Source organism: Phyllostomus discolor, chromosome 2 (genome assembly GCF_004126475.2).
Source record: "Phyllostomus discolor isolate MPI-MPIP mPhyDis1 chromosome 2, mPhyDis1.pri.v3, whole genome shotgun sequence".
Classification (NCBI taxonomy): domain Eukaryota; kingdom Metazoa; phylum Chordata; class Mammalia; order Chiroptera; family Phyllostomidae; genus Phyllostomus; species Phyllostomus discolor.
This window is the reverse complement of record NC_040904.2, coordinates 64,029,341-64,051,955: the sequence shown is the minus strand read 5'-3', so window position 1 is coordinate 64,051,955 and position 22,615 is coordinate 64,029,341. Positions and strand designations below refer to the sequence as shown.

The 22,615-nt window shown below is 35.3% G+C and overlaps 1 protein-coding gene across 16 annotated transcripts in view; it reads right to left on the bottom strand.

Annotated features, from left to right (window-relative positions):
• The window catches only part of ROBO2 (roundabout guidance receptor 2), a 1,287,372-nt gene that overhangs the window by 879,096 nt on the left and 385,661 nt on the right, over positions 1-22,615 (bottom strand). The gene's annotated exons all lie outside the window — the stretch shown is intronic.

Here is a 22,615-nt window from a genome sequence, read left to right as displayed (position 1 = left end):
AATCTACTTAAGTCTTGGAACAATAATAAAGTAGGTGGGTCTCACCCTTGCAAAAGAGTCTACCTAATTTCAAACCCTCACAGTTTAACTACTCCGGAGTTGTTAAAGATAAAGGTCTTGTCACTTTCCATGCTTCCTTCCATCTTTCTGTGGACCTAAGAATTTCTCAGAGGCTAGAACTCTATATAGTTAAGGAAAAATAGAGCTCATATTAGCATGGATGACACTCTGTTATTATTGATATTTATAAACATTTAAGATACCGTAGCACGTTAGAAGCATTTTTGAGCTCATCAAGAATCTCAACCATAATTCAACATTTTGACTTGATTTTTGTTTCCTGGATTCTACATCTCAGACAGCATGAGTTCATGGATTCTACATCTCAGAAAATCACTTGCAAGTAAAATTGAGAAAACTGGTCTCTTGAACATTGAGAAATATCTATCACAGAGATCACACTAGGAAGGAATTAGCCAAAAAACATATGTGTGTAACCCATAGACACAGAAAACAATTTGATCAACAGCCTGAGGGAAAGGGGGCGAGGACTGGGTGGAAGTGGGTAAAGGGGAAAAAATGCGGGCATCTGTAATAGTGTAAGCAATAAAAAATAAAGTTAAGAAAAAACACAATAGGAATAAGCAGAAAAATAAACCAGCGAATAATGAAAAAAGTCACTATTGATATATTCTGTGCCAGATGATAAAAATGATATTACTTTCTTTCTCACTACAAAATAATACCAATATAAATGATACCTGATAAAACTTATGTGTAAATTTCAACTAGAAGTGAACTAATTATATTTCAAAGAGAAAGAAACCACTATATTAGTTTCTAATATGTAAATGGTAACTTACACATGTGAAAACTTTCACTTCATACATCAGAATTTTAAACCTACATTGGCTTCATTCTGTCATTTTAAACAACCATTGAGAACCTGCTCCTTAGAAAGAGTTCACATGAGCACATCTGTGAGCACCTGTAAAAGCAGGCTACAGTAGGCTGTAACAATGACACATTACCATTCCTTTCTGCCCCACTTATTTCAGATTGCTATTACTGTCAACAATATAGAAAGGTATTTTGTTTAAGCAATAAGTTCTAAATTTTTACTGAGAATAGTAATAAACAATAATGATTTTATTTTAGATTTTATCAAAACTTTTATAGATTCCATACGTATATCTTTCAAGTTCAAATAAAATAGATTAAATCATAACTTTTGGTCATGAAGCTACAAGAAAAGGTTTTCAAATAACTTTCTGAAGTCTAGTTTACATTAAGGATGGGCAGGTTTTATTTGAGTCTATTTATAAACAATTATTAATTTCTACAGATATTTCTTTCAGCAATTCTAGAAATCTGTCTACCTGGGACTAATGTTCCAAACAAGATATTTAGTGGTGAAAAGAAGGATATTTTCTTTGAATGTGTAATCAGTTTTGTACATGAGCTTATCTCTATGTAGAGAGCACTTAACAACACAGTACAGGCTGCCTCAATACTGAATGCGATGAGCATTTTCCACGTGAAAACATACTAAGACAACGCTAAATTTACCCCTCCTAATGTTCCATGTCTACTGAAGTCTCCCACAAAACTTGCTTTGGCTTCTTGAGATTTATCTGATTAATGAGGAAGGATAGAGGGGATGGATTATTCCTAAGCTCCCACAACACTTAGGGGGTGATCTTTGTTTATGTGGCTCTTTATGAGGCGTGTTATGCTGTCTTTCCTGAACAATCAGTCCTAGTCCCCACCAGAGGGCAACTCGTCTCATTGGCATGTTTGGCAGTGGTGAGGAGAGATGGAGCGCACAGCTCTGCATGAGCTGGTCACACTGGCAGGACGGTTTTTACAACAGGAGGACAACTGAGAAAAGTTCCCGGCTGGGTCCCATGGACTAGACCTGAGCCCTATGAGGAGATAAAAATTGAACTGTTTGAAGTAGTTTCACCCAATGACCACTTTTCCGAAGGAACACCACCAAATTTTTAAATTGTGGGTTTACATCTTTAAAAGTTCTGATGATGATATGTCAGAGCTTTAATTTAAAAAATCACAATAGTTTTAATAACATGGGGACTAATATCCCAGTTTGTTTCAGAAAGCTCAATTTTGAACTTATTTTATTTGGCCAATTATTAATCACAATATGTTTTACTTTTAAAAATATTCCCAGCTTGGAAGGTAAGTTATATAGCCACCCTATTTAATAGAAATATGTAACGTCTGCTATTGATTAAAAGAAATACTTTTTCCAAATAATAACATGCTACTTGAGAAATTAGTAAAAGAATCCTAAAAATTCTAAAATGTGAACAAACAGAAAGTTTAAAGGCAAAAATGAGACATTATGTTTTTTTCATTTATTGATACTGACAAGTATTAAACATTCCTGTTACAGACTGTAAAACCAGTAACAGCAGAGCTGAGAGGCTTGTGCCTATAATCCCAGCTCCTTATCTGTAAAACGATGGTAGAAATAGTGTTGTGAAGATAAATGGAGTTAATTTATATAAATTGCTTCGAACATACACATAGTGCTGTGTAAAATTTAGATATAATTGTTAATAATAAATAGTTAAATTTGGCAAAGTTAGTAAATTAATCATTAAGTGAATTGGCTTTAGAAAAAAAATGTCTTCTAGTAAATTTATTTTCTTTTTAAAAATTATTTTATTGTTGTTCAATTACAGTTGTCTGCATTTACCCCTACCACTACCTCCCCAGCCATCCCCACCTCCCTCCCTTCCTTCCACCTCCCACCCTTGGCTTTGTCCATGTATCTTTTACAGTTGTTCCTGAAAACCCTTCCCCCCATTATCCTCTTCCACCTAATACTTGGCCTATAAGTATGTGCAATGTAACCCTAGAGATTCACGGAAAGAACCCTGACAGACTTCAAAGAAAGAGTGACTGTATGTGACAGCACATTTGAATTTGTAGTTAATACAACATTTGCTTGTATCCACAGACTCCTGAGATCTAGGGAGACTTAAGTTTCTCTATTGTTCTATCTGGGCAGGCACAAAAACCTGGATAACTAATATTCACTGAACATTCTATGTTCAAATGGGAATTTTGTATCTGATCACCTGTAAGCCAGTGAGTATCTCCTTTCCCCTTACAGAAGTAAGTTTTTCAGGCATTCCCTCTGATATTTTGATTTAGAAAATAGGCTCATAATATGATTCTCATTACTTAAGGGTCTTTTCCTTCTTGGTCAACTACAACATCAGCAGTACGTTGGGAAGCAGGCAATTCAGGGCCACAAGGATAGTAACAAATATTATGACCTGTTGTGCAAAATCAGCTTTGTGAATGAGACTCATCATAGGCTTCAGAGTTAATGTGCATGTTAGAAAAAAAAGCAATATATTTCCACTGTTCCCCTGGGCAGAAATGAAATCTGCTAAATTGCATTGCCAATTCATCTCCAATCTGTCTTTTCTGGCCATCCTACAGCTAATGTCATTTCAGGCCCCATCATCACTACTCACATCATTTCATCCCTTTCTAAGCCTTTTCACCTGTTTTTCTGCCTTCCTTTCTTCCTTCCATAACCATCAAAGAATAAGTGCCTCTATATAGCAAGCAATATTCAGGAACCAAAAAAGTCAACTAAAGAAAATTAAAAATATTTTGGAGGAAAGTAGGTATGTCAAGAACTGATCAATTTCCCAGCTAATTGGTTAGCTCCATTCCCATCTCCTGCACACTGTCCCATTACCAAAACTCATCTCTGTTCTTCCCTAGTTATAAACTTCCAGTGATTCCCTAGAGGCTTCAGGATAAAATCTAAAGTCTTCACTCCAGCTGGTATGGCTCAGTGGATTGAGTGCTGGCCTGTGAATCAAAGGGTTGCCAGTCTGATTCCCAGTCAGGGCACATGCCTGGGTTGTAGGCCAGGTCCCTAGTAGGAGGTGCACTAAAGGTAAACACACATTGATGTTTCTCCCCCTCTCTTTCCCTCTCCTTTCCCCTCTCTCTAAAAATAAATAAATAAAATCTTTTAAGAAATTCAAAAGTTTTCATTACAGTATAAGAAGACTTAACAATGTGCTTCAATTTATCCTTCCAGCTTCAACTTCAGCTACATGAAACCATGTAGCAGTCTTCTTTGCTCTTCTAAGACCTGCACATACTCTTTCCCCTTTCCTGCCAAACTCTTCCTTCATTATTTGTAAAATACCACTCATTCCCCAAAAATTATTTTTTCCATTTTTTCATTGAATCTTTCTCTGAATACCCCAGTCATGGTAAACCACTCTTTCCTCCTAGTTTCCATTGACAGCACATACATTTTTGTTATGGTATTTAGTTAGGATAATGATTATGATTTCTGGTGATGTAATCTCCTGTAATAGGTCTCTGGAAAACCAAGATCATACCTTGTTATGGGGAAATTGTTGAATTTCCTCATTTCTATTGCAGTATGGGCAGGTAGTAGATGATCAATAAATGTATGTCAAATAAACTAATGAATTGTACTCAAACTTCAAGCATCAGTCATATGTTACATTTTCCATGAAGTCTTTACCTAACCCCATCTGCTTTTCTTGATACAGACATCACCCATTCTTCTCTTCTAAGAGATCACAAAGAATTAGAGAAAATTGTATGAATACCAGGAACTGGTGTCTTGTTCAATGGCCCTAGCCTAGACAATGGTGAAGTGAGACTGGATTTCAGAGCTCATCTTTTCATGCTCCTGGGTTTAGAAGCCCCATGGTGGTAGGACTCAAACAAAGTAATGAAATCTTCATTCTGTCTGATAGGAAATTTCCCCCAACCTGATTATTTAATGCCAGGCAACAGAGAAAAGCTATGTTAACTAACACTGTACTCCTTTGTGTGATCATGGAAAAAGAGCTTAAAGAAATTGTGCCATGGTCCAAAATTAAGAGTTTGAAGCAGAAAAGTAGGGTAAGGTCACAATGATATGCTCATTGTGATTTTCAAGTTAAAAAAAATAAGTCTTTCAGGAATCCTTGGAATCTTAGAGCATCACTGAAAAGGAATTCCCTGGCATACAGTACCTTTCCCTTGGCATTAATGAATTAAGAAAAACTTCCAATAAACTAGACACTGAGCCCAAAATATAGCAGGAAGGAGACACATGTAGCTGACTGTTGAGGGTTTGTGTGGGCTCCAGGGCAGGTGTGGACTGCTGTCTACTTTCCCAGATCATCCCTGTTTCAGCATCTTACCTTACTTCTTCACTCTCCTTTGTTGTTCCACCTCCCATTTCATCTCCTCCTCCTGCCCACCTACCCATGCCCAGGATACTCACACTGCATTGTTTTCCTTAGGGGTGCCTTAATTTTTATAAAAATAGGAAAGAACATCTAAGAAATTCAGATTACTTATTAAATCATATGTATACACATTTTAGCAAACATAATATTTTGATTTATTCACATTTAATCTTTCATATCTTTACTGAAGACAAAATTTGATCTTTTCAAATACTTGTTGTTAATACCCAGACTATGGAAATAAGTCAGACACCAGGTTATAGAACTCTCAAGATAATAGCAATGAAAGTCTTTTGGAAATACTTAATTACTCAGAAAAAAATGGCCTGTTTAGAATGTCTAAACATAAATATTAACACTGAAAATAATCCTCAAAATACACCACACATACTCACTCTTTTTTTATTATTTTATTGTTTTGTGGCTTAATCTCATGATAGTCATAAAATTATGGGTTTATTATATTTCCACTGCCATAGATTTGAAGGTTGATTCTGTTTTAATAAACTATAAATATTAGAGCAGTGTATTATCACAATAGAGGAGAAAGTACCCCCGCATTACTTTCAGATTCAATTTCTAAAATAAATTTTGTTACTACATCCTAGAGTTTGGTTCCATTTGAAAACAATAAGAAAACATTTTTTTATTATTTTGGTTATATATATAACCAGATATATATATATTGTATTGAAAGAGACAGGTGTTACAGTCAGAATCCATTGATAGAGTTCATTCTGTTTACTACAAACTGAAAACCTTTCCAACTAATGGAGAAAGTAATATGCAAACCTCTGACAGGGAATAATGCTGTGATTTTAGTAGAGGAAAGTCAATACTGATGTGCAAGACAGAAATCATCACTGAATCACTAGCAGTGTCAACATTTACAAAGAATGACAAAAACTGTCAAGTAGGAAAAAGGGGGAATGGGGAAAAATGAAGAAAGAGGAAAAATTGCATTATTTTTTATTGAATAGAATCCTTTTAACAATGCTGCTTTATAAATCAAAATCATTTTTTTTTAATGAAAGGGAAAATGTTTGTAGCAAAATGCCTTTTGGTCCAGTTTTGCAAGTAAATAATGGATTTCATGTAAGCATATTTTAGTGCTGAGTTGCCATTTCACCTTTCATCCACATTTTAGAGCTAGTGTGAAAGAATTGTAGGTTGTAAGGATGAACTTCTAGACAAAGGTTGACCGTAAAAGCCAGTTAACTGTTTTTTCAATAATTACTGGCCTCTAGGGGGCTGTGATTGAAATATATGAATTTCTAGCATCATGGTTTTCAGTGAAAAGTAAGCTTTATAGAACTTACAGAACTAAATAAAAAGATACACCAACATCAAAAGAAGACCTCCATTTTTTGATTTAATAATGTTTTAAAACAAATAAACAAAAACATCTTGACAGGACACAACATGACATCACATTCAATACAATAATTAACTTTAGGAAAAAATATAGGTCAATGTTTGGGAAATTTAATAAACTTGTTTTATAGTTTTTTTAATTAACCATACACTGAGCTCTTACTTAATTTCCAAAATATGTAACGTATCAATCCTGGGACCACTTATTTTTGGCACAGCAATAGACATCATGAGACACTTACTATGCTATTAGAAAAACAAAGAAACATATTTATGTAAAACTGATTATTTTTAAACCTATCCTGGGCAGTAAGAGCACATGCCTGTAACAAGGCAGACTTCTTTCAGTGTCTGTTTCCAGCAGTCACTGCGTGTCTTTCATTTGTATTCTCAGCCCATTAGAGTCCAGTGAATAGTTGGGTTCAATGACTATTTGTTGAATAAATGAAAAATAAATGCAAGAACACACTGATTAGAAGAAATTGGCCAAATAAATATGAATACTAGTAATTCAGAGTAGCAAGTCAGAAATCAGTACTTTTTAATAATTCAATTTTTGATGCTTTTTCTTTCTTTAATTTTTCCCCTTCTTTTTGTATCTCTTATATTTTCTTATTTAGAGTTATTTTAGTATTACCTGGTGGTCTCAAGACCAAACAGATCTGACCCCTGCCAGGTCTTCTAATTTTGATAACTTTATTTATAGAGTCTAGCAGCTAAATTATCATGGATATAGAAATATATAGTGCATCAGTTTTTTGTACATTAAAAATATTGGCATTTTACATTCTTTCAGACTATGAATATGTGGTATATATAATATCAAAAATTAATGTCTAGTTATGACATTATTTTAATTCTAGAATTTAACATATGTAACAAAGGAATGCTCAAATAATGGATTTTGTATAAGTATATTTTACTCTTGAGTTGCCATTTCATCTTTCTATTCACAGTTAGAGATAGTATGAAAGAGTAAGATGACTGCCCTGCCAGGTGTGGCTCAGTGGACTGAGTGCCAGCCCGTCAACCAAAGGGTCACGGGTTTGATTCCCAGTCAGGGCACGTGCCTGGGTTGTGGGCCAGGTCCCCAGTAGGGGGTTCTCAATAGGCAACTACACATTAATGTTTTTCTCCCTCTCTCCCTTTCTTCCCTTCTCTCTAAAAATAACTAAATCTTTAAAAGAAATGAAATGACTTAATCATTGACAATATCTGTTCAAGTTTACACATGCCAATAATCAATAATTCATCTTACAATAAGTCACATCTGAACATATTTAACCTCAAATGCAAAATGACTAAAAATTACATATGCTTCTTTCTGCAGCTGCAAGAGACAACATTTGCTTCTGAATTAACAAATAAATTTATTTGGCCCTGGAATTTATTCATTCATTTATTTTCTTTTTTAGTTATTTGTCAGTTACTTATAGAGAGCCAATGATGCCTTGCGATAGGAATGAGTCTCTTTGTTATGAAACAGACATGGGGACCACTGTCAGGGAGATTACAGACTTGGTGGGAATGGAGGGGACTCATAAATTGATCTAAAATGCAGTGTCAGCAAAAATATAATGCATCAAAAGTTTAGCTAAGCTACTTACTCCATGGTATTGCCTTGGCATCCATTTGGTTTGACCAAAAGGTCCACAGGGAACTTAAACTGACACTGGCCACCCATGCAAATGAGTACACTAGGTAAGAGCCCCCAGAGTCACAAGCAAATGTAAGTTCCTGCTTAGACTTCCCCAACAGCCCTTGTGACCAATAGTCTTTCCTGCCTTTCAGCACCTGTATGCCTAATGTACCCCTTAGATAAGATCCCACATGGGGCTAGGCTAACAGAAACCCTGCTCTTTTGGTTGAATTGGCCACTCTTGCCTTTGTCTGGGAACCCTAAAGCACTCCATCCACAGACCCTAACCAAGATGTGTCCAGGTCCTGCATTTCTCTCTGCCTACCCCTGTCTTGACCTCCCCATGTGGCCTCTCTAGGTGTTCCCCGTGTCTCTTCCAGGACCTGTGAACAGAGAAGTTGTTGAACTGGCTCACTATCTAGCACCCTGCCACTGATGTAACAAAGTCACGACACAAGTTTATAAACTCAAAAAAGGAAAGATGGGGGAAAGGTACACAGAAGAATATGGTAGCTCCACAAAGAATTTACCTTTTGAACACAAATCTGAAGAAGGAGGGGGAAAATTGCAGTGAACAAGTGAGAGAAGGCAGAGATAATAGGATCTTTAGAAGGTTACAGTCTTTTTTTAATTTTGAAAATTACTACCAATTAAATATTTCTGAGATATAAATGGTATGGCAAATGAAAACAGTCTGGACAGGTAAGGAGATTAACAACCTGCCCTGGAGGCTGTAAGAGAGTAACAGGTGTCTTGATTAAAAGATCAGCCTGGAGGCAGCCTGGAGAAGGATATGAAGGGGAGATATAAAAAGGAAAGAGAACAGGGTATTTACATTTTCCGTGTGCTAATTTATTTTAATTAATTCTGGAAGAACAGGCTGATGTTTTTGTGTGTGATATTAACTTTCATTGATACCCTAAGGATGGTTCATTAGTATCTGAGAAAACCCAATTTGGAATGTGCATTCCGGATATACTTCATAAATCACCTAACCTATAGCAGAAGTTTAACTGACTAGCATAAAGGATTTAGATATTAACTTCCAGGAGTGAGAATATCTCCACTGGAGGGAATGAGAATGTGTACTATCCTGGATACATGGTTGGCTAGCAAGATTCCACAGGCTCTTTGCCCTCTGTGAATGCTGATTGACACGCTGATGGGTCCAAGAGCCTGATACCTTCAGAGCAGTGCTCTAGGTCCAGAACTGCAATGAGGCTTGCTCTCCCTGCTCCTTTGGGGAAGAATCCTGGTTTTTGATCCAACTAGAACTTTGGCTGATCCTGAAGCCATAGTATCAATGAATTGATTAAAGGGGTGGCTCTCATAAAAGTGCCTAAGGAGCGAGAACAGGACGCTGCCAAGTTTTCAGGAACATGTGTAATTTTGTTCTCGTTTACTAACAATTATGTATAGCAGATTTTGGTCTGGTACCTACTTTCATTGTAACAGACCAGAAAGAATTTTTAGGGACAAGAATAAAAGCCACTTCTTACCCTCTACTCACCAGAAACCACCAGTATTTACAAAAAAAAAAAAAAAATTGCTAATTCCTGAAATTACAAAAACTTAGGACACTTTGCAACAGAAACTTTTTTAGAAGGCTAGCTCAAATGTCATTTATGGATCAGCAAAGATAACGACAGTGAGTCTATAGAAGAAAGAATGATTTCAAAAGAGATATATTAAGTAGAACCAACAGAACTTGATGACAGATGTTATGGATAAAAATAAAGAAAAAAGTTTATACTGGTCACTTAAACAAGGGAGGAAAATATATTTTAAAAGAAAGGCCTTGGAGGGGTATTGTATTGCATTATTACTTTTCTGTAGCTGCTGTGATAAATTACAATTAATTTCATGATCTAAAAAAACATTTATTTTCTCACAATGCTGGAGAATAGAAGTTTGAAATAAATATCACTGGGCTCAAATCAAGTTTCAGCAAGGCTGCACTCCCTCCAGAGGCTTAGGAAAAGTCTGTCTGTTCCTTGCTTCTTCCAGTTTCTGGTGACTGGTGATATTCCTTGACTAAGGTCCAAATCATCCAATTTCTGCTACTGTGGTCACATTGCCTTCTTTTCTGGCTCTATCAAATCTGCCTCTATCTCACTTCTGTCAGGACACCTGCAATTGTATTTAGGACCAACCCAAGATAACCCTCTCATCCCCAAAGCCTTAATTAATCACATTAACAAAGAGCATTTTTCTATATAAAGTAACATTTCCAGTTTCTAGAGATTAGAATCTGATAATTTTGGGGGCTATGATTCAGCCTACTATGACATTAAGTGGCTGCAGAAACTGGAGTCTGCGGGTATGAAGTAGGAAGCAGGATCATCTGCTGAGAGAAGACAGTGCTAGTGAAACTGGACTCTTGGCATTGTAAATTCCTGATACAGCTGCTGGGGAGGATGGAACAGAGACCTAAGTAGTTGCTAAGCAGTGTTTTAAAGGGAGTAGAAAGACGGCATCAAATATGTTAGTGACAATAATACAATCAATTGGAGAAATGTTTTCCAAGCATCCTCATACAGCTGAATGTATGACTCAAGATGATAAATAGTTGGATTAATAAGATACCGCAGTTTTCTGTGCATATGTGGTCGAAAAAAAGAGTGAAAAATATGGCCAAGAATGTTGGTTGAAGCTGCTAGGGCTGGGTAATGGAAGTTAGGCTGGACAGAGAAGCAAATAAAATCAGGGCAATAATGAAACATTTGAAGAAAAAAATTAAAAATGAGCTAATAGGAATGAAAGGATCAAACTTTATGTTCAGAGGTTATGTGTAAATTAATAAAGAGATATATTATTTCAAGGTGGAACAACTGATAACAGTGTCTACATGGTAATAGTTGACTAGATCATCTGGGTGTTGACTATTAATTTTGAATGGAATAAGGAAGTGAGAGGGTGTGAGCAGTCATTCTTGAAATTTAACGAGTCTGAGCATTGTCTGGGAAGCTTGTAAAAAATGCAGGTTCCCCAATTCTACTTTTGCCCATTTCTATTCTATAGCTCTGGTGTGGAATCCAAGAATTGTCTTTTTATCCAAGACCATTCAGATGCAGGTGCAGGTATATCACACTTTGAGAAACCGTCAAGTGGTTTAGAAATATTTGTTGATAGTAGCTTAAGAGCAAGATTTTGAATGAGAGTAAAGTGTATCAAGCAGTCATTAATGGAAATGAGTGATTTTTTTAAAAACAGTAAAAAAGAGAATAAATAGCAATAGAGCTAAAAAGCACTGGGTGACATTGACAAAACAAACAAAGGTTTTTTTTTATTTATGAGGACAAAAGTGGAATGGGCTAACATTCACAATGGGGATACGGAGAATGGAACTCCATTTCTGGGTGAAACAAGAACAAGAAAATGTGCTGCCTCTACAAGGCCATTTTAAGAGAAGTTTTCTCCTAAAAGAAAAAAAAACAGGTAGTTTCAATTAAAGTAAAATAATAATTTTGTCACTTGTGTATGGATTTATTTCCAAAGATAGTGTTATTCATATTTACCTCTCACTTTCTCTTTCCATATAAAAGAAAAAATAACTATTTAAAAATAATGTTTATTTCTTCTTTATCTTCAAACTTCATGTTAAATGATCCTATTGAAAGTTATTATAATAGTATTTTATTTAAAAACAGTAAGTTATTATATAAATATACATTTTTATAATACATACTTTTAAGGAAATTATTCTGATAATAAAAATCGTTTTTATTCAAATAGCACAATTTTATAACACAAGTAATAATATAGTAACACACATATATTTATATAGTTTTATCTTTAAAATAATATACCAAATTTAGCAAATATAATAAAAAGTTATGTACTTGTAAAAATTCATGTATTTTTCCAGCTTTATTGGGATATAATTGATGTGATATACTTCTCTAATAACATATGTCCACAGTTTTTTTATGCCTCAGTAATAAAGAAATAAAAGGAATAATATACATAAGTAAAACATTTAACATAAATTTAAAAAGCATACTGTTTAATATTTATGGCAGTGTTACTAATATTATGCAAAATACAGAAACAATCCTAATATCTATTGACTAATAAGTGGATAAGAAAATATGGAATTTTCCTATAGTGGAATACTATTTGGTAATGAAAAGGAAAGAAGTACTCATATGCTGCAATATGTACAAACCTTGAACGTATTATGCTAAATGAAAGAAGCTATTCACAAATGACCACATATTTTATGATTCCATTTTTATGAACTGTCCAGAACAGAAAATCTATAAAGATAGAAAGTAGATCAGTACTTGCCAGGAGACAGGCACACTCTGTGGGTGTAGTTACAGGGAATGGGCAGTGAGTGCTAATGGATAAAGGTGTCTGTGAGGGGGAATGTTATAAAATTAGTTTATGATAGTTGCACAATTCTGTAAGGTGCTAAAAACCATTGAATTCCACTGGTATAATTTAAACTGGTATATTATTTGGTGTGTAAACTATTTCTCAATAAAACTTTTTAAAATAAAGAGCTCTGTGTCTAAGGCATCTCTGCAAGATAACCTGTGGTTAATTCTATGTAAAGGTGTCCAGCACTATCTTCTATCTCATTCCCTCTGTTCTCTTACTTCAGTTTGGCTGGAAGGCTCTTTTTAGTCTTCAATTTCTATGGAACATTTATGTACAGAAGCATTGCTGATAACATAAGAAATCTATTCTATTCAAGTCACACAACTGTCACTTAAATTTTACGTTTCCAATTACTTAATTTTTTCATGGCTGACATTGGAATAACTTCCTACCCCTTGGTGAAGTATATAAAACACATTCTGGAACACAACTGCAAATTTCTTGAAAATAGACCTCCAAAGCCAATTGTAATACAATGGGTGTCACAAATCTTCATCCCAAAGATCAAAGTCTGATTTTCCTGAATTGTTAGCATGATTGAAATTAAAACAGCCTGCTTCTAGCCTTCAGCCTTATGATCCTGACAATATAAAGAGTAAATGTGGTAGATACAGCTGTGCGGTTTCAGGAATGATAAACTTCAGCTGGAATTTTTTAAACTAAAGTTTTGCATTTGAAGTTTGTACCAGCAACTAAATTTAGACAGTCACATGTGGTCCAGAAAGGGGACTTTGAAGATGAAAGATGAAAAGCAGCAGAACCGAATAAGGTTGGTCAAAGAAGATGAAATAAACAAGTAAATAATGCAGGAAGTAATCAGATTCAGAGAACTGTGGTATTATCTTAATACACTGAAAACCATTTCTGGGTAGAAATACATCATAATGACAGTTCCTTGTATTATATTATGAAGGCAATAAAACCAGAGTCAAAAGATTCATCAGAAATATGTTACTTTATAATTAATGAGAAACAGTAGATGAAAGCAAATTGAAACGTGTTTATTTCTCTTATCACAGAAGCCCAGGTGATGTATAAAATATGAGTACTTCAAAAGTGAAGAAAAATGTATTATGCAAAAGTTGGGAAAATTTATAAAAGTTGTTATTTTTAACTTTCCTCTTGAAATATTAGAGATTTTTGATATTGGATATCAAGTAAAGTTGAAAATCTAGGTCAGTTATTTTTTGAAAGGTGATAATTTGTTCTGAATGGAAGATGTGAGTTGTCCTCTTAAATTATAAATAAGTGACCTGACTCATGTTGAGCAATTCAAACAGTTTTATGACTTATGCCAGGGTTTTAGAAATCTTGGATGCAAACACGCGCGCACACACACACACACACACACACACACTCTTTACAAGCTTTTGATATAAAACATAAAATATTTTTGTGACATAGTGAACAAAAGAAAATTAGTAACCAACTGCCATATTATCAGAATTTGAATATTGTATTAAGAAAATCTATTTGCTAAACAAATGCCCTCAATAAAGTGAACTAAAAATCCCAACATTTTCAATATTAACCCTCAGTGGCAGACTTAGCAAGAAAGAGTTGCAAATCACTAGTCTCCTAAATCAGGATATTAATTAGAAACTTAAATTATTCTAACCATATTTTTTCATCTGAATGACTACTCTTGATTCTAAAAATGACTTCATTTTTGTTACCCAAGTCTACAGCCTCCTGTACAAAACAAAAAGTAAAAAGTTAAAAATTAGTGCATTACTTTGCTTTGGTCTTGCCTATACAAATGTGTGAAGTATGGAAGATCTCTGTCAAGTTAAGGTTCCTTCTAGCTCTCCTTTTTACTGATGTCTTTTGTTTTGTTTCATTTTTTTATTCTGGAGAATAGTTGCCTCTGAAAGTCCAGGCAGTCTTTTCAGGCAGATACAGACCATCTCTCAGACCTTTTCTACATGAGTAAACAGAGAATGACAGTGTCTCTCCACTAACCATCAGGGCTATATGTTCAGAGCCCCATTCTCATAGGTAGCCACCTGCTTAATAAGCTTTCAGTTAAAGAGGTAATTGAAGTTGATTTTTTTTCTAACAGAACTTTCACATCTTTATTGGAAGATTCTTTCAAAAAAAATTGTTAATGACAACATTTAGGATGAATTCATTAAATGTATTTCACATGGATTTTTTACTTCAAAATATATGGACATTAATCTACATAAAATAAAAGCAATTTTTAGAGGCAAGAATGACATTACAATAAAGGTGGTTAAAATTAAAGAAATAAATTATTTGAAATTAAAATAGATATAAAACACTCCATTTAACTAATATTTTAGAATTTTCATTCAAGGCAATAGAAATATCATTGTTATGTCAGGGCAGTTGAAAAATTAGGCAAGCCTATAATATTCAAACAAATTACTCCTTCTATCAGTTCTCTATATTAGCAATGAATTAGCTTTCATTTTTTATTAAGTTTCAAGTATACTGTTTTTATGTAGGTACACATAATATAAGCTAAGCAAAATGTTTGTAACCTATATAAAAATAAATCTGTTTTAATGTTACATCTCTAAAATTAATGAAGTATGTGCACTCTAAAATTTCCTGTGTTGCATGTAGGGAATGCGTGATGTTGAAAAGAAAAACAGTTAAAGAAATGATGGATGACATAATGAAGCACAGAAGACCCAAAGCCTGAAAAATCTGTTCATGCTTTGTTGAATGTGTCTGTATTGAGTTGAGTATTGTATTTTGTGTTATTTGAAAGGACACTTATGGCCATGGAAACTGCCAATAAAATGTTTATTAATAAAAGTGACTAAAATGTTCCTAGCTATGGTTTTGAGTTGTTAGGTGAATAAAATCCTTATTATGTGACCTTTGTATAGGAAGTACAGCCTTTCAATCTGCATTGCTCTAACAATACATGTAAAGGCACAACATCTCTGTCCATGAAGGAGAATTGCTCACACATCAAAGCCTTGGAGGGGATATTCCTGTCATACTTCCTGAAGTGCTATAATGTCAGACCTATATCTCTAATGCCCTGTAATTATTTATAATCAGAGAGGCTTTCTTAGTTTAATGACATTTACTATTAAGTTACTAAGATTTTTAAGCCCATTCATGGTAGGTTTTTCCCATGGTAAATTGTTGCAAAACAGAGATTGAAAAAACCACTGTCTAGCTTTCAACTAGGAAAGGGTGATTAAAGGAATTTTTAGAATTAAAATAACATTGGCAAAAGGAACAGAATTTGATGAAGCTACGGTTATCCTGACCACCAAGATTTCAGTGTAAGCTGATAAAAGCATAACATTCATTAGGTAGATTGGAAGTAATGCTAGACTATTAGTTGTACTATGTTGGGAACTGCCCCACCTGGTTTCAGAAGCTGTAATCCCCCCATTGGTTAAGGCTGAGGGAACGACCTTGGAACCATAAGCCACTAAGGAGAAGACAAAGCTTATCTCCTGGGCAGGGGCGCCACCTCTGCTCCTTTTATTTCACCCTGCCTAGCCCCCAATGCTTGATCGGTTACCCAACAATGGGTAAGATTCCCCAAGGGGGGAATGACCTAAGACAGGCATGATCACAGGGAGGCCCCAGGGAAGGACTCTGGGGGCCATAGCAAAAGTGGGTGATGGGCCCTCACCCCTTGGCTTTGACATAGCCTCAGTCTTTATTCTGTCTGGGAGAAGTCTCCTAATCTCTTGGCTGCCTTACTTCCCCTCCCTGACTTATGCCTGAAACAATGCCTTAAGCCTGAAACAATGACAGAGGGCAGTGCAGCCTTGTGCTGGAAAGTGTAGGTTCCCCAGGGCAAACAGGCCTAAGAAAGAATACATAAAATACTGTGAAAACCTGCTTTGCTAACAATGTTCTCAGTTAAATGATAAGGGTCTGAGCAGGAAATGAGTTTGTTTCCCAAAGTTTTGTAGCCCTTTGGCTAACAGACCCTGACTCAGAATAAGCCCTCATAGTTCTTTGTATGCTATCTATTGTTTGATCCTTACTGCCTGACAATGACTAATGAGCTTTACCTGTATTCCTGTGCAAAATGAGCCCAACAAAAGCCCATTGAGGAAAAGGGTCTTGGCCCTTCTCCTTTGAGAGATTGGCCACCTTTCCTCCCCAAGGCAGATCATGCCTTGGTAGACTTGTTCTCATCTGTGGCAGCCGGGAGTGGAGGGGAAGGGGGGACCCTGCAGGCAGAGTCCTCCCACAGTACTACATTATATAATCTGAATTAGAATTTCCAGTATTAAACTGTTAATGTGACACTGTTAAATTGCAACTTGTATCTGCTTCTCTGTGGCAATTAGATATTGTAAAAATCCTTTAGCTGAAACCTGTTGTCATTGTCAAGCAGTGTCTTTATATAAAATGGTTATACATATAATCCTGTCTATCACAGACACAGACATGATTCACTCACTCCCTTCTTTAGCAGATGATGAACTACCATTTAGTTGGGGCAGATTATGTAATTATAGTAAAACTAATAGGCTAAGATTACAACAATTCTATCTAATGGATTTTATTCTTACATCAGTTAAAATTTAAATCTTGGGGTTCAGAAATAAATATCTATAGGAGCTACCCAATATTTCATCAACATTTATTAAGAAGTTTCTACTTTAAAATCACCTGGTGGATTAAGAATAGTTTTGTAGCCCTGGCTGGCATAGCTCAGTGGATTGAGCTGGGGCTGCAAACCAAAGCATCGCAGGTTTGATTCCCAGTCAGGACACATGCCTGGGTTGCAGGCCACAGTCCCCAGCAACCTCACATTGATGTTTTTCTCTCTCTCTCTTTTCCCCTCCCTTCCCTCTCTAAAAATAAAATAAATAAAATATTTTAAAAAAAGAATGGTTTTGTAATCCTGTATTCCCTTCAAAGACTATGAATTGTTGCCAAATAAAACTTACATAGTTAATAAATCTCTCTACATCAGAAGAAGGTTTTGTTTTTGATTTCTCTACCAGAAAAAAAGTTCATACCTTTTGATCATATTTTGCTTTTTGAATAAAGTTGATGATCTAATTAAATAATCCACTTAATGCACCAAATTCAGCTGATGCTCCATGATGCAAATACATAGTCATGTTTACACTATGGACTCTTGTTGGGGTGACAGTGAGGTGTTAGTCCACCTGAAGAAATTGTGGAGAGGGTCCTTGTGACAGATTTATGGAGTTAGAAATGAAAACAAAAAAAAATACATAGGATTCTCATGCTTACCAGTCTGCTCTGTGGCTATGAACCTTATTTCAGACACTACCTTCATATCGACAAAAATGAGTGATTTCAAACACCTTTTGAAAAAGTGAAAATGGATGTATAAAATGGATGGATAGAATTCTAAATGTGTGAGTGATTTTAATATATAACACCCTTGAAATAAAGTACGGTGTGATTGTCATTACATTTTCATGAGAATCAACATGAGTTCTAACTGGAGGTTGTTAGTCACTTAGATTTGCTATGGTCAGTTAATGTGGGCAGAACTTGCCACTGGTGAACCCATCAAGCTCTTCAAAGATTCCCTATTGGCAAATTTAGGTGCACACACATCTGAGCCCAGTCATGGAAATCAGAAATGGAAAGAGCTTCCACATGATGGCTCAACTGTTTCATTTCTAATAGTCATTAGTGGCCGTATGTAGACAAGGCTCAATCTGCTAGGTAAATAACCAATTTGTTGTTTGAAGGGTAAGCATGGGATAATGTATTCATTCATTAATTTTGTTCCCTCTGTTCTTTAGCACATTAGGTTGCATTTATTTGTTCTCTGACATATGTAACCTTAATTTAAACTCATTTTAACTGTAATTTGTTGTAGAATCTACAGCATTTACTTTTACTTTCTAAAGTAAGCTCAATACAGAATATCTCTGACTTTCTTTTCTTTTTAATAAGCCAAATCGTGCCTGGAACCATATTTGTTACCTGTAAAAAAATTGTAAACAAAATAAATAACTAATGAATAAAATGATGGTTAAGTAACCTGAAATACAACTTTTTTCTTTTTTAGGGGGTAAAGCTCAAGTGCTAGTTTTTATGTAGTTAATAAACTAGCTTTAATAACAATTCAAAGAAAGAGACACAAGCAGTATCTGGGGCAGAACTGGTTGAATGAATGCATACGTTACATCATCAATGACTCTGACAATATACAGATGCCAATAAAATAAATCAACTGTATTTATTTATGGTCATATCTCATATGCAAATATGTAATAAAACCAGAATAATGTAATTCTCCCCAAAATACATAATTTGAGTATGAAAAATTCTGTCACTGGGAGCATTGTTTACAGACTAGCCCTCTGTAAAGACATAATGGTAATAAAGCTTCCTGAAACAAAGTTTCTAACCAAAAGTCAACAGGAAATTGTTTTGCAGCCAAAGCCAATCTTAAACCTCTTTTAAAGACAGAACTAGGCATAAATTCATTGTCTGCATCTACACCTCTTTTCTTGTAGATTGAATAAAGTTTATGTATGAGGTAAGCCATAGATTTGGCTTATGTTCCCTAATAAGAGAGACTAAAAGGGGGCCATGGATTAAGGCCCTCTGTGTATATTCCCTTTTCATTAAGGACCACAAAGAAGGAAAATTGGATTACAATGACTAAATGTTCTTAGAACAATTCCCACAAATGCCAATAATTATAGATTTTGGTTTCTTTGGTTCTTATGGCTCTAATCTTTCGTAGTTTATTACAGGCACCACATAGCACCAGATACTTTCCTCATGACACACATGTAACATCCTCATATTACAGACCATGGACCCAGGTTCTGGCTCAAATTCAGTGAGATTTAAGTGATGCAATAGCAACCGTAGGCATTGTGAGAGCTGCCAAGTACTACACTGTCCATGTGCTGAGATGGACAGCCATTCAGACTTCCATTTTTGTATCTCTCACAGTTCTGAAGTTGCCCATTGAATCAATCTTTATTGAATGTGCATTTTAATGATAGGCTAACAGGGCTTTTGTTGTTGTTGTTGGTGGTGGTGGTAGTATTGATTTTAAAATTCTAGTACAAACTGCCTGGCTTAAAATTTCAGCAAAGTTGATTCAGATAAGATCCTCTGAGATGACTTAATAATCTGGGCTGGAGACTCTAACCATTTATCAGATGGAAGAGGAAAAGGATATTTCCCTTCTCTGTGTTTTATTATACATTGGAAAAATATATTTACCTCTAATCCTTACGCAAATATAAAGTGATATTGTTTCTTATCATTTAAAATAAGCATATCAAAAGCTTAAAATGTTTCTGGGCTGCTGACAATGAAATAAATAGTGTTTACCAGCTTGGGGTCACCCATTACAAACTATGGTCTACAAGGAGTTAGCTCTCTCATTTCTTTGCTTATACTTTGTGGACACTCCAAAAATAGGCCAAAGAGTTAATAGACTCTTTGGTATAACCATAACTGTTTATATTTCATTTCAGATGCTGGTTTTCTGCAAGAAAAATATTTATGAAAAAGTTCTCAAAGTCAATGCCATTGTCAATGGAATCGTGTATTATTTTCACATATATGTGTATCCTACTTCAGTCTGGGGCTGATTTTGGGAAACTGCACTGTGTTGACTACAGCAGAAACTACTCTCTGAACTCTGAGATTTGGGGGACTCCAGCAACTGGCTACACCTCACTATCTGGTCATAGGCTAAGATTTCTACAATGTGAGGGGGGGAACATTAGCTGGATATAAGACATTCCACAAATGTGTGTCTTGGTTGGCTTTCTCAGCCACATGTTCTCAGAATTTCCTCTTTTAAATTTAACTTTCTAAGTTAACTTGAAGAATTTAACTTTCCTCTTCAGTTCCAGCTAATATCAAAGCTTGCTTGTTTTTCAATGGGTCCAAACCAGTTTTTCATAATGCTACTTTTAGACACAGAACCCATCACTCCATGTCTGTCTGTGATGAAATTAATTTTCCATACCCTTTGAACAACTACCTCCTAAAGCACAGACCTCATCTTAATTGCTCCTAATGAACATAAACAGAAGCTCCACTTATTATACTTAAGGCTTCATCTAGTTGCAAAAGGAAAAGACACAAACAAATCATGGGCAAAGTTTCCTTCCTAATTTGGGAGTGAAATGCAAATTTCTAAACAAGATCATTTTTTCCACAATATAAAACAAAAACAAAACTTTGAGTATCAAAAGACTTCATTCCTTTATGAAAATTACCCTGTTCCCGAATATATTAACTACAGAGTTTTCTGTAGCTTTTCCTAAAGTATAGTTTTCCATATTTTTCTAAAGTCTAAAATTTTTCCTTAAAAATTCACAGTTCAAAACCTATCACTCAAGAACTATCCTGACTTAATCTGATTAGTCTAGTCTATTTGCCTCAATTTATGATACCACCTTACAATTTTCTTGATCATCATGATCCTACCCCTAAATTGTGCTGAAATCATAGCCCCAACCCTCCCTTTTGGCCTTACTAATCCATGTCCTCAGAAGTGCAGTTGCCAGAAGGAAGTCATATTTCTGGTCCAGCTAATGCTTCTCATTGTTTCAGTGAGAGGCAGTCTCACATTGTAGCAGACAGTGTGTCCTCTGCTTGTTACTATGCCATTTCAAGTAGTCAGTCAGTCCTTTTCAGTAATGGAGATGTTTTTACTGATTAATCATACACATATTTTTGTTAGTGTACTTTATTATAAAACTAATTAATCCAAAAATTAATTATTCTGTCTCTGAAAGATTTAGAACTGATGCAATGAACACTATAAGCATATAACATTGCTGAATTCACTTTCCTTCTTAGAATCTCATGTGTCAGACACTGAGGTCACTACTACATACCCACTTACTCCCTCTTTATGCACTCATAATCCTTATTTTGTTAGAACAGCAATCTGGCCAGTTAAAATCTTATTTTCCCAGGTCCATTCACTGGTATATTTTGAGGTATATATTGCTATTTGACTCAGTTCTGTCCTACAAAACACAAGTGGAAAATTGGGAATTCTGAAGAAGCTTTTGCCTTCCTGATAAAAAGAAACAGATAGGACTGATAAATCCTTATGGCCTTTCTTCCTTCTGTGAAAGTGGATGTGATATCTGGAGCTCCAACTGCCATTTTATGTCCATGAAGTGGCAAATATGAGGAAATAATCTAAAAAATCATACAGATGTTGAATTTCATATCATTGAACTGCTGAGCAAACGCTGGTAACACAAAACTCCAGGTCTCAAGTTTTGTGGGACATATAGTTGTATCTTAGGTAGATACCTTTGTTTCCTCTCCCTTTCTAGACTCTCCCTAGGAGAATGTATACCTAATCTTCGATGATTCATGCCGTCTTTTCAAAGTGCTACTAGACATTTCCATCAAGCTTTTTCATAAAAATCTGAAATTTAGGTATAAATATAGACTCATTACCTTCACTTGCTCAAAACCAAAAACAAAATGTCTGTATTTTCTTTTTGAGTTAATGGCACCATCATTTACCCCACTGTTCAAATGAGAAACCCAGGAGTCATCCTGATTGCCACTGTCCCTGTAATTCGTGCATCTCATCACTCATCAAGACCTGCTGCTTTGATCTAGCTAATCTCTCTTAGGTGTTTGCCCTTTTTCTATTCCTTCTGCTGCCACTTAAATCCATTGGTTGATCACCAAAAGTCCAATTTTCCCTCTTTTTTCCAATCACCTCATTATCATCCACCATACATGTTCTGTCAGAGTGATTTTTCTAAAACTTGGATATAATCTCACCACTTTCCCCTTTGAAAACTTTCATACAAATGCCTGTAGCTATAAAATAAAGTCCAAATTGCTTGGGATGGCAAACAAATTCCCACGATCCATGACTGGATTTCTGTTCTGCTATATTGTTAGCTAACACCCAATCAAATGGCATGATTCCTGGGTGACAGTCAGCTGGTTTTTATTTTTTTTACATGAAGTTAGTATGCAAATGATATAT